This window comes from Schistocerca gregaria, chromosome X, assembly GCF_023897955.1.
Source record: "Schistocerca gregaria isolate iqSchGreg1 chromosome X, iqSchGreg1.2, whole genome shotgun sequence".
Lineage (NCBI taxonomy): Eukaryota > Metazoa > Arthropoda > Insecta > Orthoptera > Acrididae > Schistocerca > Schistocerca gregaria.
The window spans coordinates 277,328,939-277,351,282 of record NC_064931.1 but is presented as its reverse complement, the minus strand read 5'-3'; the positions used below and the strand labels follow the sequence as shown (position 1 = coordinate 277,351,282).

Genomic DNA, 22,344 nt, shown 5'->3' with positions numbered 1-22,344 from the left:
AAACATGCAGCTCTTCTTTGGATCTTCTCTATCAGTCCTATTTGGCATGGATCCCATACTGACGAGAAATATTCAAGTATTGGTTTAATGAGTGTTTTGCAGGGTATTTCTTTTGTCGATCGACCCATTTCCTGAGGATTCTTCCAATGAATCTCAGTCTGGCATCTGTCTTACTCGTGATTAATTTTATGTGCTCGTACCACCCCAAATCGTTTCATACGCATACTCCTAGAAAATTTTATGGAGGTAACTGCTTCCAGTGATTGGTTTGCGATTTTGTAGTCATAAAAGAATGGGGTCTTTCTGTCTATGTATTCGTATTAAGTTACATTTGTTTCCGTTTGGATCAAATGCCACTCTCTGCACTAAGTATTGATCTTTTCCAGATCTTCCTGCATTTCGGTAGTTTTCGTGCGTCGTGACTTCTCTATATACAACGGCATCATTCGCGAAAAGCATTATGGAACTTCCAGTGCTATCTACTAGGTCATTTATGTATATTGTGAAAAGTAATGGTCCCATAACACTCCGCCGGCCGGTGTGGCCAAGCGGTTCTAGGCGCATCAGTCTGGGACCGAGCGACCGCTACGGTCGCAGGTTCGAATTCTGCCTTGGACATGGATGTGTGTGATGTCCTTAGGTTTAAGTAGTTCTAAGTTCTAGGGGACTGATGACCTAAGATGTTAAGTCCCATGGTGCTCAGAGCCATTTGAACCATATAACACTCCTCTAGGTTACACTAACGGTCGGAGGATGGCATTCACGTATCATACAGCCGTTATGGCGCCCTCCATGGCCACCAGTGGCGTACGTCGGCCGCACATAGTGCCACCCCAAAACAGCAGGGACCCTCCACCTTGCTGCGATCGCTGGACAGTGTGTCTAAGGCGTTCAGCCGGACCCGGTTGCCTCGAAACACGTCTCCAATGATTGTCTGGTTGAAGACATATGCGATACCGATCGGTGAGGACGACTTGATGCTGATCTTGAGCAGTCCATTCGCCATATTGTTGTGCCCATCTGTACCAGACTGCATGGTGTAATGTTTGCAAAGATGGACCTCGCCATGGACGTCGAGAGTGAAGTTCGCGTCATGCAGCCTGTTGCACACAGTTCGAGTCGTAACACGACGTCCTGTGGCTGCATAAAAAGATTATTCAACATGGTGGCGTTGCTGTCAGGGTTCCTCCGAGCCATAATCCGTAAGTAGCGGTCATTCACTGCAGTAGTAGCCCTTGGGCGGCCTGAGCGATGCATGTCATCGAGAGTTCCTGTCTCTCTGTATCTACTCCATGTCCAGACAACACTCCAAGATACCTGGATACTTCCCTTGTTGAGAGCCCTTTCTGGCCAAAAGTAACAATGGGGACCCGATCGAACCGCTGTATTGACCGTCTAGGCATGGTTGAACTACAAACTACACGAGCCGTGTACCTCCTTCCTGGTAGAATGACTCGAACTGATCGGCTGTCAGACCCCTTCCATCTAATATATGCTGTTCATGTATGGTTATTTACATCTTTAGGCGGGTTTGGTGACATCTCTGAAAAGTCAAACGGACTGTGCCTGTTATACAATATCCGCAGTGAATATCTATCTTCAGGAGTTCTGGGAACTGGGGTGAAGAACAACTTTTATTGATGCATGTAAGATGATTGACAGGAGTTGCATGAGTATGTAGAACTGGTGTCTATAATTGAGTATTGATGAGAAAAGTGCATAATTTTACGAAAATAACTTTTTTTCATGGAGAAAGTAGTGTTATGGCTACAACTTAAAATAGACTACTAAAACCACATCAGGATGATAAAATTCTGAGATACAAGTAAAGAACAGACAGATTTAGTTGTTATTGTGGAGTATGTAATTTTAATATTCAACAAAATATAAAAAATCAATATGATTTATTGGGTGTCATATAGATTGTAATGTGGTTTACATACTACATCATGCTTATGAATTCTAGAATCATTTACATTCTAAAGTTTAACTGTCGATCTTTTTACCAATAACGTTATTAATTCTAGAAGAAACAAAGTTATCATTTTGAAGGCTCTGCGAGCAGCAGTCGTATTTAACGTATTTTTATGTAACATCACTATTTTTTCAAATCCATAAAAAACTCCTTATGTTTTTATTTTAATATTTGGCATAGGTATTTTAGCCATTATATCATTTCATTTTACATGAAAAACATAACTGTCTTTTGATTAAAATTACATTTTGCCACTTTCAAAAGATTGCAGAAAGATTATTTTCACACCACGTTCTTCATCCACAGCACTTTAGCATATACACCAACATACTGTTTTAGATTCTTTCAATATTTTCTCCTTACTGCTTTCAGGAGTAACTTGAACTAAAAAAATCAGTCCTACTCTTATTTCCTCCTTATTTACTTTGCCTAACGCTTCTTCATAATCAGAGTAGACTTGGTTGTAGTGAAGCCTTGTACTTTCACTTATTTGCTCAACTTCCAGAGCACAAATATCAACTTTCTTCACTTCTGACTGAGATGCTTTTGATGTCAACAAATGCTTCTGGCTGTACAGCCTAAAGTGATGGCATCCCTATATTTGTGGTACGGGGCAAACATTATCCCATCTTTCCTTAAATGCCAACTCTTTTTTCAAGAACTTCCTCTTTTGCAATATATATACCTTTCTTACCCTTCACATGCTTCTTAATGTAAGTAAGGAAATCTTCCACTGATGAAACAATAATCCTCCTAGATGTCACAGCCATTCAAACACTGCACTTTACATTGCTGCCAATCCCATCCACAGTTGCTTTGCCATGGCTACTGGCAAAAAATTCCACTCCACTTCTACATCATAATCAAACTTTGTATGGGAAATGTTCCTCAGAATAAATTTATTTTTGAACTGTCTTGCACAGCTGTCACAAATAATTATAATATGATCAACTGTAGGTACTTCCCTCTTAATTGCTGTGATGATTTCATCAAGAAATTCACATACATAATACATATTGTGAGACAGTTTATTACTAACAGTAACACTGGGTTTGAAAATATCTTTTTGTAACTATAAACAAGTGAAAATGGAAATTTTGTTATTACTCAAGTGAGCAGATTGAAATTTGTCTATTATACCATTAAATAATATTCTGTGAAATCAATCTCAAGCACTACACTTTTTTTCAGTTCAGTCTTCCTTCTGTCTCTCAAAATATGCAGCTTGGAGCTTTCTACACATACCTGTGAATTTAAAATGTATTTTTTTCACATGTTCTCCTACTGTTAATTCACATGTCTTTCCAGTGTTCTTCACTTTTGGGTTACCATTGACATCAACATCCCATTATTGCCAGTTAATAATTTATTTTAAACTGGCATTGGACTCAGTTAATTTTTGAATGTGGAAGGTAATGTTGGAACATTCCAACTATCTGTCATACATTTGTCATCCTCTTAGTTGCATGTTATAGCTGATAGTAGCTCTTTGTGAATCTGTGGGAAATCCAGTATGTGTTCTGAAGGAGCTTCTATGATGTTCATGAAACTGCTGTGGTGCTTGCAAACACAAACATTATGAGGAGTTTTATCCGCTGGAGTAACATGCTGAACATGCAAAGAAAACAATGATGACTTGCCAGTGTTTACTTCTAGATGAGAAGCTTTGAATTTTTCATATGGTTTCCTTATAAACATCACCATACATCGCTTCTCATGTGGTATCTTTCCCCAGATACAAGATTTTTGACATACTTAAGAACCTGTCTGCTAGGTACCTGCCAACCAATTTCACAATTGTACAAGAACTCTTGAATGGTAATTTGACTTCATACATGAAACCTGATGAGTTCCTGGTTTTCTTAGATGCTGAAAACATTGCAGGTCCAATACTGTCACTTGCAAGTTCTTTAGGAACAGCTGCTTTCATATTGGGACTCAAAAATGTTCAAACGTGTGTGAAATCTTGTGGGACTTAACTGCTAAGGTCATTAGTCCCTAAGCTTACACACTACTTAACGTAAATTATCCTAAGGACAAACACACACACCCATGGCCAAGGGAGGACTCGAACCTACATCTACATCTACATTTACATCTACATACATACTCCACAAACCATCATACGGTGTGTGGCGGAGGGTTCCTCGTACCACAACTAGCATCTCCTCTCCCTGTTCAACTCCCAAACAGAACGAGGGAAAAATTACTACCTATATGCCTCTGTACGAGCCCTAATCCCTCTTATCTTATCTTTGTGGTCTTTCCGCGAAATATAAGTTGGCGGCAGTAAAATTATACTGCAGTCAGCCTCAAATGCTGGTTCTCTAAAGTTCCTCAGTAGCGATTCACGAAAACAACGCATCCTTTCCTCTAGAGACTCCCACCCGAGTTCCTGAGGCATTTCCGTAACACTCGAGTGATGATCAAACCTACCAGTAAGAAATCTATCAGCCCGCCTCTGAATTGCTTCAATGTCCTCCCTCAATCCGACCTGATAGGGATCCCAAACGCCCGAGCAGTACTCAAGAATAGGTCGTATTAGTGTTTTATAAGCGGTCTCCTTTACAGATGAACCACATCTTCCCAAAATTCTACCAATGAACCAAAGACGACTATCCGCCTTCCCCACAACTGCCATTACATGCTTCTCCCACTTCATATCGCTCTGCAATGTTACCTCCAAATATTTAATCAACGTGACTGTGTCAAGTGCTACACTACTCCGCTGGGATCAGCCGCACAGTCCATGACGGCAGCGCCTTAGACGGGACTAATTGGCAAAGATTTTTTTTTAGCTTTATTAACTACTCTTCCAAAGGAGTGAACACATTTATATGTCCCAATAGATGAGCTAGAAGTATCTGCAATTTAAAAAAGACCTTGCTTTTCCTGCCTGTGCAATCTAACTCTTTCTCAGATCCTCCTACCTATTTTCATCTACAAGCTTTTTGTTTTTACCCAACCTTTCGTTCACTTTCAGTGTCCTAGCTTTGTCGCATTCATTTTGTTTTTCTAAATGTTGCCTGTACTTGACTGGATCAGGTTTTAACTTTTCTTGGTACGTTGTCATTTGGTTACACTTAACAACTGTTGTTGGAGGCTCCACTTTATGAACATATAATGTAAAATGGCCTTAAATTCACAAAAATTGCACATGAACTTATTCAGTTATAAAAATTTTAATTAAAATGTAAACTGCTGATATTTTCGTGTAATTCGGTGCAATATTTTAGGTTATGTAACATTTCACTTTCAAACCCATATAGATTCTATTTAACTCTCAACACAAAATCATTTAACACCCAGTACGAAAAAATATATAACATCCAGTACAGCAAATTATCAGTTAATTATTAAATATTTTATAACGGTGGTGTGGTTTCTCAAATACCACATGTTTAGTCTAACTTTCCTAAAAATGCAATATCCAGCTATTTTAAATTAGGAATTTACAGAAACTTTTCTCTTTTTGGTAATTGCTGTGATTTAACAGTTGTAATAGATCATAACTGTCTTCAAAGTCATTATTTCCTTACCTTCAACAATAACTGTAGTAAGGTTCTCAATAACCTTCTCTAACTTCCAGTTACAGTAAAATAAGCACTGTTACAGCTAATTTGACTGCAGGGCAGAGAACATAATGTTAACAAATTCACTGCTATATATTTTGTTGAAACATACCAAAAACAAATACTTCTAGAAATTAAAATACTACATATTTTTAAAAGACAAAGCTTATTTGGAAGAAACACAGTGTTTAAACTATTTATGAAAGCTTTTATAATAATGTAATTCAGTTTTTAAAAAAAATCACTGTTAGGTCCACTTTAAGTTGGAATGTTTGTCCTGCTGATGATTTTTCTTTGTTTTACTGTGAATTATATTTTCTGTCTCTGCTTCTGATGTTGGGTATAGAACAATTGTGTAGATGAAGATAATGAGGAATGATTGAGGGGCAATTACTTTTTACATCTTCTGTTAGTTGTACTATACTTTCAATGAAGTAGGAGTTAAAAGTCCTGAGCTACTTCCTCTTAGTCAGAAATCAATGTTGCATTTACTATAAGTTCAATGTTACTAATACTGTTCCTATTCCTACCTGTTTTTGCATTAATTATTTGCAACATGCATTTGCTTTTATTATGCGTAGATTTCAGACGAGTGTCATTGTGTATTTTTTTTTTTTTTTTTTTGTAGCATTCATCACATTTCTAAGTATTCTTTTGTATGCAGTGAATTACTTCTTAAATGGTTCACTTTTGCGAAGTTTAGCCTTGCTGATGGAGAAAATCTCGCTCTTCCTCTTTGCTGAGGTTATGATACTTGCTGTGATCCAGTTGGAGGATGCTCTGTTGTTACACATATTTTTTTAAAGAAAAGGAAATGGCAATTGTAATAGAAAATGTTCAAAAAAATTTTCAAATTTTTCATCTACTGTTTGAGAGTGCCATACAGTCTCCCAGTTTCCTCTGTGCACATAGTATAAAAAATTAAGGCCATTGCTTTGATAAAGATTTCTGCTTTGTACTGTAATTTTTGTGTTGAAGTTTACTTTCCAGAAAGACTACATTATGGTCACTAAATCCTAGATTTACAGCCCTAATAGTACATACCATGTTGCTAATTATTTGGCCAAGAGCACTTAGATTTCGGTTGGTCACCATAGATGGTGATGCGTGCTTCATATAAAGGTTGTAACAGTTTGTAAAATTTTTAAAATTAGGCTGATAATCGCATTCCTTAAGGAAACTGATATTAAAATCACTACAGATCATAACTCTTCATGGTTTTCCTTTTTATTGCTTTTTCTGATACTGGTGTAAAATTTCTGTAACAGGAGCACAAGCTGCCCGAAGGAGATCTATAAACTGCTATTATGCAAACACCAATACCTTTGATTTTATACCTGACAACTCCATATGGAGTGGGAATTGTGTTTGTCCATTCATGAAGCTGTAGCACTGCCTTTTACAAATATGCACCTTGCGCCACCTCTGAATATTTTCCTTAAAAAATGATGCATAAGTTTGAATTGTGGTAACACAACCGATTCTATTTCGAGAGACTTCATTAAGTGTTTAGTAATTAACAGTTTTTGATATTCAACATTTCGCTGTTGATACTCGTTAGAAGTCTTAACTTGTTTAGCTTATTCTTAAATCCCTGTACATTACGAAAATACATTTTTTGGGCAGAGTAATGTTTCACAGCAATCAATGCATTTCCACAACAAAATCCTGGCACTGTTTCATTAGCTACAACTGAATGTTTGGATTTATTTGTACCATTACAGTACATAGGAACTTTAACTGAAACTGTAAAATCTGACCGAGCGCAGTGGCTAGCACACTGGACTCGCGTTCGGGTGGTTAGACACTGGACTCGCATTCGGGAGGACGACGGTTCAATCCCGCGTCCGGCCATCCTGATTTAGGTTTTCCGTGATTTCCCTTAATCGCTCCAGGCAAATGCCGGGATGGTTCCTTTCAAAGGGCACGGCCGACTTCCTTCCCCATCCTTCCCTAATCCGATGAGACCGATGACCTCGCCGTCTGGTCTCCTTCCCCAAAACAACCAACCAATCGCGTTCGGGAGGACGACAGTTCAAACCCGCGTCTGGCTATCCTGATTTAGGTTTTCCGTGATTTCCCTAAATCGCTCCAGGCAAATGCGGGGATGGTTCCTTTGAAAGGGCACGGCCGACTTCCTTCCCCATCCTTCCCTAACCCAATGAGACCGATGACCTCACTTTCTGGTCTCCTCCCTCAAACAGCCCCCCCCCCCCCCCCGCTACAGCAGCTGTAAAATCTGATTGTCTTTTAAGGTGGGATAGAAAAAATCTTCCTTTGTTGCAAACCGCCTTGGTCTTAAGTTAGCTCTTAACTGTACCTGATGTTCTTGGTGCTACTGCTACTGCTGGTGATGGAGCTGTTAAGAGTCGTTGCTGCTCATGATGTTGCTGTCCGCCCCAACAGCTGAGCGGTCAGTGTGACAGATTGTCGTCCTACGGGTCCGTTCGATTCCCGGCTGTGTCGGTGATTTTCTCCGCTCAGGGACAGGGTGTTGTGCTGTCTTCATCATCATTTCATCACCATCCGGCCCGCGTGTTGCCCAATGTGGCGTCGAGTGTAATAGGACCTGCACCATGGCGGCCGGACCTGCCCCGCAAGGGGCCTCCGGGCAATAACGCCAAACTCTCATTTCCATTTCCATGATGTTGCTGCAGTGATTGTTACTATTGCTGATACCTCTGGTAATGATGGCACTGCTGTTTTTGATGATAACGCTGTTGCTGCATATGATGAATCCGTGGTCACACATGGAATTATCCTATTCGCCGTCGCTCTGTTTCCAATGACTTCATTTGCCATTTTACATATATGTATTCTTCTCTACATAATTCTAATGCATTGCTTGCCTGGTATACTGGCACCTGTCTAATTTGCCTGTATCTAGGACGCTGCATTTCCGAAAAAGAACATATCTATTTTATTTTAATGTTAGTTTTTCGTATTTCTTTTTTCATACATGAGTCGTGCATTAAGTCATGTCTCTGTGATAATGGTGCAATGATTGTATTACGTTGTTTATTACGCTCTAGGAACTTCTTTAGTGCTGCTACGCAGTTATTTGCTTCGTTTTTTTGCAAGATCATTTGTACGTGCTATACACACCATATAATAATTTTTTGTTAACATTTTGTCATGAGGACTGGCATTAACGATATTTTTCGTTGTTGCTACTGGATTAACAATACCTGTTGCATACCATTTCCTGTGTTCTTAGAGAAGTCTAGTCACGTTTTTGCCTTGGCTATCCGTTAAAAATAATACACTACTGTCGTATTTGTGATGTACGTTTTTGTTGGCAGTATCTTTCACAACCGTTTCATTACTACATGCAGTAGAACGTATGGACAGCTTCCCCCCATCACTGTTTCTCCTGATAATGAATTTTTACGTTGATTCACCGTTCTGTCGACACGGTTGGTTTGAAATTTTGTTTTCCTTATCGATATTGGTTCAGTCTCTTCACTCACGGAAAGAGCTTGGAATTTGTTTTTAACCACCAATTGTTCGATATTTTCACTTTCTGGCGATTTTTGTGTATATAAACTTTTTTGTTTTTGGATGATACTTTAGTCAACTCGTTAGAATATTTAGGCGGGAAAGAAGTGTATTTTTTGTTTGTCTCACGGCTCACTCATTTCTTTTTTAAGTTTTGACACATCACCGTTCAGTGTACTAATAATTAACTGGAGGCAGAAATACACTCATCTAGCTTCACGATTACATTGATGCAACTCACGTACACTTTATTTTTACCGCCATTATTTTCGTTTTTCGCAGGAACGTTATTCATTTGTACACACAATGCTACAATGTTTAACTTTTCACCTTTAGTAACAGTTGTGTTATAAGAAAATTTGAATTCATTTCATACCCAGTCGTTATGCAGGAGTTCTCTTACATTGTCCATAACTCGACTACAGTGTAGTCGAAGTGTCTTGTTTTAATTTTTTCATGTTTGCGAACAGGCCCAAATACCTCAACTCACAGAAGCTCTTCTGCGAACCTTACAGGACTAGCAGTCCAGGAAGAAAGGATACTGCACAGACGTCTTAGAGTAAAGGTCCCGAGTTCGAGTCTCGGTCTGGCACACAATTTTAATCTGCCAGGAAGTTTCAAACTTGTTATTACTTTTACCTTTTAGTGCTTCTCCGGCAAGTAAAAAGTTAGAAACTATCCACTCACATTGTAAAATCATGGTCTAGATACTCCAAGTAGCCTTACAGAGAATCAATCTCCTTTGTGTTTTCCCAGCCTAGTTGCCGTGTACGAACACAGACTCACTAAAAATAAGCAATGGTGGGAATTTGGAAGTGTTCAAAATCAATGGAAAAGCCGAAACTACATTTGTTCGTCTGAGCAGTTGCCAGACAGCTCCAGACAACAGGCTGTACTGTGCATGCGCGGCTACTATGACGTAGGCAGCCCCTACTTTGTGCTTGCTCTTCTCATTCGCTTTTCATCGCATTTCCGAGTTGAATTTCGTGCGTGGTGGGGCATCACGTGACCATGTGCAGCCCTGCGGCATGTTGTTACGGGGACATATAGAGTTGTACTTAGAGCAACTGTTTTATCATATCCCACCCAGATAAAGGACGCAAATAAGGAAGCAGTTCTTTGCATAATATCACTTCAAACCTAGACTCCACAGCTCAAAGTACCATAACATTTTGCTATGTGGTGACTTCGACAGATTTTTTTTTTTTTTTTTAATTCGTACCCTGTAATATTGTTATGTAGCATTTCCAATCAGGTTTACATCTACACACAGGACAACAAATTTTGTGACTATTTCAAACTGTGTAAGAAATTAACAAGGTTGTCTGTGAGGCAAAGAAACTGGACAACTGACAGTTCACATTCTACTTTAGGAATAAATATAAAGCCATGTGGGGAGTTAAAACGATAAAACACGGTATGCTGCCAGTCTATAATTTAGCACAGAATGGCATTCTATAAATTTAAGATGTAAACACAAATTAAGAAATAACTTCAGGCCTAGAGAAAGTATTAGACAGGTGCCTCGTGATCGAAAAACACTGTTTCACAGAGGCCAGATTTGTAAAATTCTGCTACAGTGGTCAATATATTTGGAACAAAATATATAGTTCAAAGCTACTGACCAAATTTGCCTACTTAGTCAACTTCAAGTCAATGTTTACGTATGTTCGTACGTATATAGCATTAAGAGATCTTACAGTGTCATAAAAGGAACAGGACATCAGAGACTACTCCAGCACCATCGGAATTTCATAAACCATACTAAAGTGCTTCATTCTGCTCCAATTGCACATTTATATGTCCCGATGCACTCTGAAGTACCTGATATTCAGATTTTCTATGTGGTTTTTGTGATACCAGTGTTCTTGGAGGTCCAGTACTGTATTCTCATGTTTGGTTCCTTATAATGGTATAATGTCATTCCTCCCAGAAACTGAAAATTTGCAGTTGAAATTGAACGAAGCTGAAAGTAGCCAATTGTGCGGAATGAAAAAACTTCGTTTCAAATAAACTAACTGCCTCAGCGGAAAAAAATAATAGAAGCAAATTTCTCTACAAAACTGACAGAAACAGTTTCATTAAGACATTAATGGTTGATTGCTAATAACTTGGAAATATATGAAATCAGAAAATTGAAACTACTAACTTATTTTGATCTTTCATGATTATGAGAATGTATATTAATTCACTTGATGGCTCCCGCCCACAGAAATCTATTTTGTTTTCTATATACACGGATCACGCGGAGAAGGAGTCCCCTCCCAAACTGCCTGCTCTGCGCATGCGCGTATCTGGGAGCTTGGGCGCGCCGAGAAAATTTTTCCGGGTAGCATCTGTCTACTTGCTGCTACTGCTCAAACGGCAAACAGCCACGTTTCTAGTAACCAGAAGCGGGAGAAGACACTGCTCATACGCGAATACAGCTCTGCGCATGCGCACGAGCCCGCTGGCAACTGCTCAAACGAACCTTTGCAGAATTTCCTGAGATACTCATAATCAAGTATACCTATTACCTACCTTAGTGTTGTTAAGGGGAAACGTTTACTTGCCTGTGAAAGAGAAAAAGTTTGTGATATGTGTGTAAGTATTTTTCAGTGTGTAACTTAGTTTAATGCAAAAATTTGACATTTGTAAAGTGCGAAGAGTGAGCGTGAATAGCTATATAGGAAAGCTTTGACTGTCGTTCGAATCAACAGGTGTGTAGCGCAGTTTATGAAAGTATATTAAGTTCGTATGAAATTATGCCTCTGTTAACTCCAGAATAAAGTAGTTGTAAATTATCACAAATTTCTAATTCAGTGCAACATACTGTATTTGTATTAATTTATGCCTTATCGCTATGAGAGAAGCGCTTTTGTGTATTTCGTATCATTCTTAATATAGTGTGTGCATGCTAACAAGAAACAGTTGAATATCATTATATCTAGGTATGACTACTTTAGATACGAATTATAATAAAATTTAGAGTACATATTCTGCCAAATGAAAGTATATACCCTCCGAACATGTTCTGTGGTGCTTTAAAGTGCTGTTACTGTTGAACGAGGATATGAGTAAACCATTTCAATTGCCCCGACTGCAGAAAATAAATGATAATACAACGCGTTTGTAGTATTGTCTGGAGAGCATGAAAGAAATCGGCAAAAATTGGAGTGGTCTGTTCACGTATGTGGCGTAAATGAATTATTTGTTAGTACTAAGTGACTTTTTAACAGAAGTTGCCGGGAATTATGTGGAAGCTAGCCTACGTCAGTTCTTATAATATGAAGACATTTGTTGGTACTTTATTGTAGTACTGTGAATTGACATTTTTTTGTATAACTGTTGTTCTGGCGCCATATATTTAACTCTCATTTCTTCTATTAAAGGGGACTGATGACCATAGATGTTAAGTCCCATAGTGCTCAGAGCCAGTCTTCTATTGAAACTACATGGTTGGATCTACGTGAACCTTACGATTGGGCGCATAGGGCTAGATTGCTATGGAAGTTATTTGTTGTGTACACAGAAACGACAAATTTGTTTTACGATTATATAAGCAGTATTACAATATAAAGAGACGTGTCAACCACTCCTTTCGCCCTAGGTCGTTTAGGTACTGGACGCGCGTTAGAGAGCGCATTGTTTCAAATCCTTATCTGACCATCCAGATTTAAGTTTTCCGTGATTTCCTATATCGCGTAAGCGAAATGCCGGCAAAGTTCCTTTGGCAAGTCAAGTTCCCTTCCTCAGCTTTCTCTTATGTAAGCTTCCACATCTCTAATGACGTCTTTGTTGAGGGACGTTAAACATTAAACTCCTCCCCCCCCTCCCCTCCCCTCCGTCCACCGTCCGCCAAATGTCACAACACTGAGCACTACTTCTTATATTAATATGCCAAAGTTACTCGTCATTTTCAGTTTCTCCCATAAATTCTAAGGCATGCTTGCTGCGTTGTCAGGTAGAGTTCTTGCAAGTCCAAAATTTTGTGTAGTCACTTGACAAAGCAACACTTTGAAGTCCGCTATAATATATTGTGCTAATAATGCAATGCAATTGTCGGTGTCTGGCTGCCTGATTATTGTAATGTAGCAAAAAATGTCCACAGCTGCAGTCCTAATCATGTTTACCAATGCTCTCTTTTTACTGGATATTGATGATTGTGCTTTTGAAGGATAGATGGTATTTGAATTGTATGGAAATGTCTGGCTCTGGAAGAAATATTGATAAATGTGCACTTTAGGTAAAACACTAATCTTGCTGCACAATTCTTACAACTTATGCCTTTCTGAATGTATGTGAGGAATGACTTGTGATATTATGTAGAGTAATCCAGTCATGCTGTGTGTGTGTGTGTGTGTGTGTGTGTGTGTGTGTGTGTGTGTGTGTGTGTGTGTGTTCCACTTGAGTATCCGCAAAAGTTAATTCTTTAAAGAGTAGATGAAATAAAAAGTTTGGTCCTTGAGTAAGAAAGTTGTGGGTGTGAACGGCATTCCTTTGGGTAGTAGCTTAGACTGATATTGTTAATGAATCTGAAAACTCCATCTGCAGAACTGAACTCAATGCTGTCATTACTTGTGATACTTATCAAGGAAAACATAATCATAGCCCATCCACAGATGATGAGTATCAGAGTGACCATGTCTGCCCCCAACCCTATAAGGGTTGTCTCCGACATAGTTATGAAAGTGTTGGATATGTTTCAGCAAAGCAGTTGTGACAACTACCAGGTATATTTGTGATGTGGAAATTAGTTTGTAAACAGATTTTGCGCTGAGATTGGTGAGCTGCGGGAGTGACAGATTTTTTGGAGATTGACAAACAGGGTGGTATACAGTCTCTTTTCAAAACATAAATGCAAACTGATGGGTCGTTATTACAATAATGATTCACCACCCTTCTAATACAGCCATTCTGATGTCCCCAGGAGAAATTAAAAGGCAATTCTCTCCTGTTTGAGTGACAGGTGGAGTTTTACTCAAAGATTCAATCCCTACCAAAGGAAGGTAATCTACCAGCATTTCAGCTGGCAAAGGTAAATGTGAGAATACATATGAAGAGAGCCTGAATTTCATTAATCATTCCAGTCACAAGATTATGAAAATGAATCAAAGGATTTTCTATATTTACGAGATTACCATGGCATTAAAAAACTCATTATTGCTCAAACAATGGCAGAGTATTTCTAGTACATACACGTCACAGATGACGCTACATCCCAAGACCACTAGGAAGCCATTGAAAAAAGTGGACTATACTTTGAGCAAGGTGCTGCAACTGCTGTATTCCCAATGAAAAGAAACCCAACTGGAAATTCTTAACCCAGATAGTTCTGAATTATTTTATTTCTTTTTTTTTTTCATAAATTAGTTATGGTATCTTCATTCTGCAATAATGTTGTAAGGAAGAAAGACAAAAACAATTTGAGTATGTATTGTTTTTACTAGTTACAAAAATGGGCATGCTTCCAGAAGGACATCAGGACAATAGAGTAACTTTGTGAAGTTAAAGACTTGGAACAGTCATCTTCTTTAGGCCTATGTTTAGTTATTTTCAAATAGATGTAAATAAATTTGAGCTTTGGGGTTAAAACTCCTAATAAACACAATGAATAAACAAAATAATCTCAAAAGATATTTTATACATCTGTATTATAAGTTAAAAAGCAACAAACATGAAGTAGTTCATCACATTTCAGGCAATTTTGACATTTCAGTAGCTTCTCTTTTGTGTTTTCCTCCGTTGGTAATTGAGCATTGTAATGTCCCCTTCCAATGTTATCCAGAATCTCTATTTGCCCTCTTACCAGGATGCCCTCTGTTGGTAGTCACTTTTTCATTACTTTCAAGTATTGCTGTGACGGTTCAATGATGAAATGTCAGGTGATGCTGAAAGTTATCAAAGCAAACTGAGCTGGCCGAGAAAAGTATTGGATTGTCCTCTCCTTCTGTTAAATCAGCATACAATGTCTTGGCTTTAGCTTGAATAGCAGCTCCACAGAGAGGCATGTGCTGTTGGCTGTGCCAGTGGTGTAGCATTTTTCCAATCTCCTCGAACAAGATATTGTCACTCTAGTCACATGTAAGTTAAATATGGAGCAGTTTTTTGAATTGGTTCTGCATTGTCACATATAGTTCTCACAGTAGATTCATTAAGACCCAAAGCATGTGGAATGTCAACAATATGCTCAAGTTTCTCATAGCAATCTAAAACTTCTAGTTTCTTTCAAATGAATACAGACTTTGCACACATTTCTTTCTCTTGACAGGCTCACTTTCTTTCCTTTTACCCCACACATTAAACACAGACCTGTCAAGTACAACTTCACGTCTCTACTTATCTGTTTTGACATACACAACAGGTGATGTGTGTTGGGATGAGGTGCTGCATTACTGCTTCCACATACTGTTAACAGATAGTAGCACTAGATTTAAAACTGAATTTTCACACTTGCAAAAATGTAGGTAATGAATCCGCGTATATCAGTTGTACTTGCATTTCATTTCCCTCCTGTTCTTAAACAGCCAGGAGCTGGTGCAGATCATTCCCCTATCCGCCACCTAGGGATGCATTTTCTAGGGTTAAGTCTTCCCCGAGAACCTTTTGCTGTTTAGGTTGATATAGATTAATAATAGCAAAGATTACATGCTATATCTATTGATAAGGCAAACCATTTTAGTTGATGTCTGATGTTATGCCACTCAACAGAAGCTGCCAAAAAATTGTCACCACAGTAACTTCCGACATTGCTGTGGCTATCATATGTGGACATTGCAGCCTATGTTATTGGTAATGCCAGAACAATGGGAGCAGGTGTGTCACTAGGTCATACGTTTGCTCCGATTCTATGACCCTATGCTAACCATTGGTTCCACACATGCACAACTGTTGTAGAAGCTGTAATGTCGTTTGTTTTCTATTAGCCAATCATTGTGCCTTGTTTGAGCCCAACTTTCATTCTGATAGAGCACTCTTTGATGGTGACAAGACATACTGGCTATTGTTTTCATGTTTCTGCTTCCGTGGTCCTCAAGTGAAGGAGGTTGGTCTGACACTTCAAACCACATTAAACTACTGCTGAGCGTACATTTATGATTTTTGTATGTAATCCTAATTTTTGTGCCCTAATCCTCAAATTTATGATCATTTTGGCCATTCTCTCTCTCTCTCTCTCTCTCTCTCTCTCTCTCTCTCTCTCTCTCTCTCTCTCTCTCTCTCTCTCTCCTCCCTCCCCTCCCCCCAAGTAATGTAACATCTACAGCTAACAGGTAGTGCAGCCCTCATTATGTAAGAACATATTTTCTGAAACTTCCTGGCAGATTAAAACTGTGTGCCCGACCGAGGAAGGTAGGAGACGGAGACGGATACTGGCAGAAGTAAAGCTGTGAGTACCGGACGTTAGTCGTGCTTCGGTAGCTCAGTTGGTAAAGCACTTGCCCGCGAAAGGCAAAGGTCCCGGATTCGAGTCTCGGTCGGGCACACAGTTTTAATCTGCCAGGAAGTTTCATATCAGCGCACACTCCGCTGCAGAGTGAAAATCTCATTCTGGAAACATCCCCCAGGCTGTGGCTAAGCCATGTCTCCGCAGTATCCTTTCTTTCAGGAGTGCTAGTTCTGCAAGTTTCGCAGAAGAGCTTCTGTAAAGTTTGGAAGGTAGGAGACAGATACTGGCAGAAGTAAAGCTGTGAGTACTGGACGTGAGTCGTGCTTCGGTAGCTCAGTTGGTAGAGCACTTGCCCGCGAAAGGCAAAGGTCCCGAGTTCGAGTCTCGGTCGGGCACACAGTTTAATCTGCCAGGAAGTTTCATATCAGCGCACACTCCGCTGCAGAGTGAAAATCTCATTGTGGAAACATATTTTCTGTTATTTGTACTTCAAGCATGCCATCAACAACACACAGTGCTACTAATTGAGTTGTAGATTCTAAATTATTTAATTAAAAATCTGTGGGTTTTCTTTTTGTTGTTCAGATCTTGTTTTTAATTTACCTTTCCTTAAACTGCAGAGCATTATTCTGTGCTAGAAGAATTGGAGGCTTCTGGGCTTCATATTCAGTTGTTTAGATATTTTGGCAAATTGAGATGCATGAACCCTGCTATGTAGTGTGTGGACACATCTTGCCTCTGATTTTACAAAGCGTATTTACAATCCCATCTTGATTATGTGTAAGCCTGATGTACATGATTGAAATTATTAGCTGTAATTCATCATAACATAAAATTGCATCTCCCTTGATGCAATATACATTACTGGCCATTAAAATTGCTACACCACAAAGATGGCATGCTACAGACGCGAAATTTAACTGACAGGAAGAAGATGCTGTGATATGCAAATTATTAGCTTTTCAGAGCATTCACACAAAGTTGGTGCCGGTGGCGACACCTATAACGTGCTGACACGAGGACAGTTTCCAACCGATTCCTCATACACAAACAGCAGTTGACCAGCATTGCCTGGTGAAACGTTGTTTGTGATGCCTCATGTTAGGAGGAGAAATGCGTACAGTCATGTTTCCGACTTTAATAAAGGTCAGATTGTAGCCTATCGCCACATTGCTGCTCGTGTTGGTCGAGATCCAATGACTGTTAGCAGAATATGGAATTGGTGGGTTCAGGAGGGTGATACGGAACGCCGTGCTGGATCCCAACAGCCTCATATCACTAGCAGTCGAGATGACAGGCATCTTATCCGCATGGCTGTAACGGATCTTGCAGCCACGTCTCGATCACTGAGTCAACAGATGGGGATGTTTGCATGACAACAACCATCTGCATGAACAGTTCGACGATGTTTGCAGCAGCATGGACTATCACTTCGGAGACTATGGCTGCAGTTACCCTTGATGCTGCATCACAGACAGGAGAGCCTGTGATGGTGTACTTAATGACGAACGTGGGTGCACAAATGGCAAAAGTCATTTTCTCGGATGAATGCAGGTTCTGTTTACAGCATCATGATGGTCACATCCATTTTTGGCTGCATTGCGGTGAACGCACATTGGAAGCGTGTATTCGTCATCACCATACTGGCGTATCACCCTGCTTGATGGTATGGGGTGCCATTGGTTACACGTCTCGGTCACCTCTTGTTCGTATTGACGGCACTTTGAACAGTGGGCATTACATTTCAGGTGTGTTACGACCCGTGGCCCTTCATTCGATCCCTGTGAAATCCTACATTTCAGCAGGATCATAGATGACCGCATGTTGTAAGTCCCGTACGGACCTTTCTGGATACAGGAAATGTTAGACTTCTGCCCTGGCCAGCACATTCTCCAGATCTCTCACCAACTGAAAACGTTTGGTCAATGGTGACCGAGCAACTGACTCGTCACAATACGCCAGTCACTACGCTTGATGAACTGTGGTATCGTGTTGAAGCTGCATGGGCAGCTGTACCTGTACACACCATCCAAGCTCTGTTTGACTCAATGCCCAGGCGTATCAAGGCCGTTATTACGGCCAGATGTGATTGTTCTTGGTACTGATTTCTCAGGATCTATGCGTCCAAATTGTGTGAAAATGTAATCACATGTGAGTTCTAGTATAATATATTTGTCCAATGAATACCCGTTTATCATCTGCATGTCTTCTTGGTGTAGCAATTTTAATGGCCAGTAGTGTAAATGCAAAGTCCTTTCTGTTTTCCACACTTCTCAAGTCAATATTGTTGTACACTCAGTTAAGGGGAATGTGTCATTGATATGAGTCGTTACCATATACAATGGCACTCCTTGAGATTTGTCCAAAGAACTGTTCTGTGTAAAGAAATGTACATTTGTTATTCACCAGGGATGGAGTAAACCATCCATTGTCATATTAGGAAATTGTTTTATAGAGTATGAAGTGAAAAAAGGAAAAAAAAAAAAAAAATAGGTGCTTGACCAAGTTTTGAGAACCTCGTATAATAGAGAGTTCCACTCTAATTTCATTGTTGTAAACACTGATGACTGAAGTGGCAGCTATCATGGCTGTTTATTCTTCTTGACCTTGTCATTCAAAACTCAACTGCAGAATCAAGTTAAAGGTTTCATTGCAGAATTTTATCCATCCCTGCAGAAAGTGGAGCATTTGAGAGTTGGTTTTCGTATACAGTTTGATTCTATGACTGGTCCGCCACTCATATTGAAACTATTTTATGTATGCATGTACCCAAGAAACAGAGACATTCAGGAGTCACTTCTGTTACAAAACATCTCCATACAGGTGGAAATAAGTTAATCTGTTTTCCGGGCCTGTTTGAGAATGTTTTCATATGTGAATGTCATTTGGCACCCTCCATGAGACATTAATTACCTTTCCTTGAGAGTTTACGTGTCATAAATATTAGAATGCCCCTCTCTAACTGAATGGTAGCATTTGTGCTTCCCACACAGTGGACCTTGGTTTGATTACTTTGATACCACCAATTTAAATTAACATGGCCATCACTTAAGTAGCATCAGGTTAAAAATATTCTGAGAGGGCTGTGAGTCTGAAGAGATATATTTTTAATTTATCTATAAACATTACTCAAAATTTTGTTATATATACAGGGTGGACAATGATTAATAGTGAAAACTGACATTTGTGGAAGTGTGTTTAATAATGGAAGCAAAAACATTACTGTAAATTTGAGAGATAATTGGGACTGGGGGGATATAAGGTGCCACTGACATCAGTCTGGAATATTTTCTTAGTTAGTACAAATGTATTTTGAATGGACATTTTTTATGTCAGTAATTATTAGTTTACCCTTTTTAATTACAATCAAATAAAATTAATTTTTTGTGCCATGACTTCTTGTGCTAGGTGACAGGAGATACTTTACATAGCTGTAGTTACATATTTAATTCTCTCTCCACAGTTAGGGACGTAAAGTGATGATTGAAATCAACATATTACACTCTGCTGAGGGCAACAGGGCAATGACAGTTAAAAAAGTGTTTTTTTTTTTTTTTTTTTAATCATGTCCTCACCTAATAATAATAAGGCTCAAATTTCACTCATGATCTACCTTACCTTGCACAACATTGGGGAATGCATTACATGCATGATGGGTCATGAGTAGATTTTGCCACTGATATAAGAAGATATCCAATGTGCCAATATGAATCAAAATATGTTGGTTGCGCATAGCATGTACCTTGCTTCTTGAGGTCACCTGACCTCAATCCTCTGGACTTTTATGTCTGGGATCATCTCAGAAAGGAAATGTACTGCAGTCCCTTTGATACAGTTGAAGTACTGGAGCAGTGAGCTATACAATCTAGTCCAAATCTGAGATGATCTGGAGATCTTTGAAAGAATTCATAACTTGTTGCAGAGAAGAGTGTGGTATTGACTTCAAATACAAGGATGACTTATGGAACAGCACCTTTCACAGGTACAAGTGAACAGTAAATTGGGTCACTCCATGCCAACTGCTATAAAGGTTCCCCAATGACCATCATGGATTGTGATGCAATTTTCTTGGAACAATTGCTTATGTTCCCAATGGACATTAGTAAAGTTTTATGATCATTAATTCAATACTTCCAAAGATATAGTCATTTGTTTGACCCCGTAGGGCAGCCATCCAAGTTCTGGGGAACTTTGAGACATAAAGATCTTTGACAATATTGTCTTGAAAGAAACGAATTAATAAAAAAGATTTCCTGAGCAAGTTGTGTAGGGATAATTTGAAGCAAAGTAGGCTGAAAAATTACTCTTAAAAAATGTGAAGTTTAGCTACATCTACATTTATACTCCGCAAGCCACCCAATGGTGTGTGGCGGAGGGTACTTTACGTGCCACTGTCATTACCTCCCTTTCCTGTTCCAGTCGCGTATGGTTCGCGGGAAGAATGACTGTCTGAAAGCCTCCGTGCGCGCTCTAATCTCTCTAATTTTACATTAGTGATCTCCTCGGGAGGTATAAGTAGGGGGAAGCAATATATTCGATACCCCATCCAGAAACGCACCCTCTCGAAACCTGGCAAGCAAGCTACACCGCGATGCAGAGCGCCTCTCTTGCAGAGTCTGCCACTTGAGTTTGCTAAACATCTCCGTAACGCTATCACGGTTACCAAATAACCCTGTGACGAAACGCGCTGCTCTTCTTTGGATCTTCTCTATCTCCTCCATCAACCCGATCTGGTACGGATCCCATACTGATGAGCAATACTAAAGTATAGGTCGAACGAGTGTATTGTAAGCCACCTCCTTTGTTGATGGACTACATTTTCTAAGGACTCTCCCAATGAATCTCAGCCTGGTACCCGCCTTACCAACAATTAATTGTATATGATCATTCCACATCAAATCGTTCCGCACGCGTACTCCCAGATATTTTACAGAAGTAACTGCTACCAGTGTTTGTTCCGCTATCATATAATCATACAACAAAGGATCCTTCTTTCTATGTATTTGCAATACATTACATTTGTCTATGTTAAGGGTCAGTTGCCACTCCCTGCACCAATTGCCTATCCGCTGCAGATCTTCCTGCATTTCGCTACAATTTTCTAATGCTGCAGCTTCTCTGTATACTACAGCATCATCCGCAAAAAGCCGCATGCAACTTCCGACACTATCTACTAGGTCATTTATATATATTGTGAAAAGCGATGGTCCCATAACACTCCCCTGTGGCACACCAGAGGTTACTTTAACGCCTGTAGACGTCTCTCCTTTATATCTAAGGAAGTAATGTGGGATACACCTGAAACTCTGCACATAACAACTTACTGAGACAAGGTCTTAGAATGTAAAATTTAATTCCCCTACAGCTTTTCAGTTGTTCAGAAATTGAGGGCGAATTTGACAGTTTGTCTAACAACACTTTTTTTTTTGCCCTCTTGTACAAGAGTCTTCTAAAAACTAACTTAAACTATTTTCATTAGAAATACAATGTTCCAAACCACCTACAAAACTGTTTTTGATTTTGCAATTCAAGTGTATAGGCCCCTAATACATGACAAGGTGGAGGTACATTGGAAATAGGGCCCATATTCTGCTGATAGGCAAATTTAATTTTACATCTTGTATTATGTTCCAAAATTGTTTATCACTCTCTTGGTAAGACGATATCAAAAGTTGTATGACTAAGAAGTGAGATAAAGTACGACTAACTCAGAAAAACTTCCGAAAAGGGGAGTCTTTCTGACATGACTTGTCATATTATATTTCAGTCTGTTTTTTTTTTCTGTTGTAACTGCAGAATCAAGCTGATTATAAAGTTCACAGTTTAACTGTGCATTATCAATGAAGTGGAAACCATGGTTGTAAAACTGCTGCATAACAGCTCTGTAATACACATTGTTTAAATAGCCAGTGGTTTTACACCAACATCATATT

General features: G+C 39.3%; 1 protein-coding gene across 2 annotated transcripts in view; it reads left to right on the top strand.

Annotated features, from left to right (window-relative positions):
• The first annotated feature begins 11,255 nt into the window (after positions 1-11,255).
• LOC126298860 (uncharacterized) overlaps positions 11,256-22,344 on the top strand; it is a 48,062-nt gene continuing 36,973 nt past the window's right edge. The window contains exon 1 of one of the 2 annotated variants that reach the window (XM_049990369.1): positions 11,256-11,744. The gene's annotated coding sequence lies outside the window, so the exon portion shown is untranslated. The remainder of the gene's footprint in view (positions 11,745-22,344) is intronic. The other variant, XM_049990368.1, reaches the window with a different exon arrangement.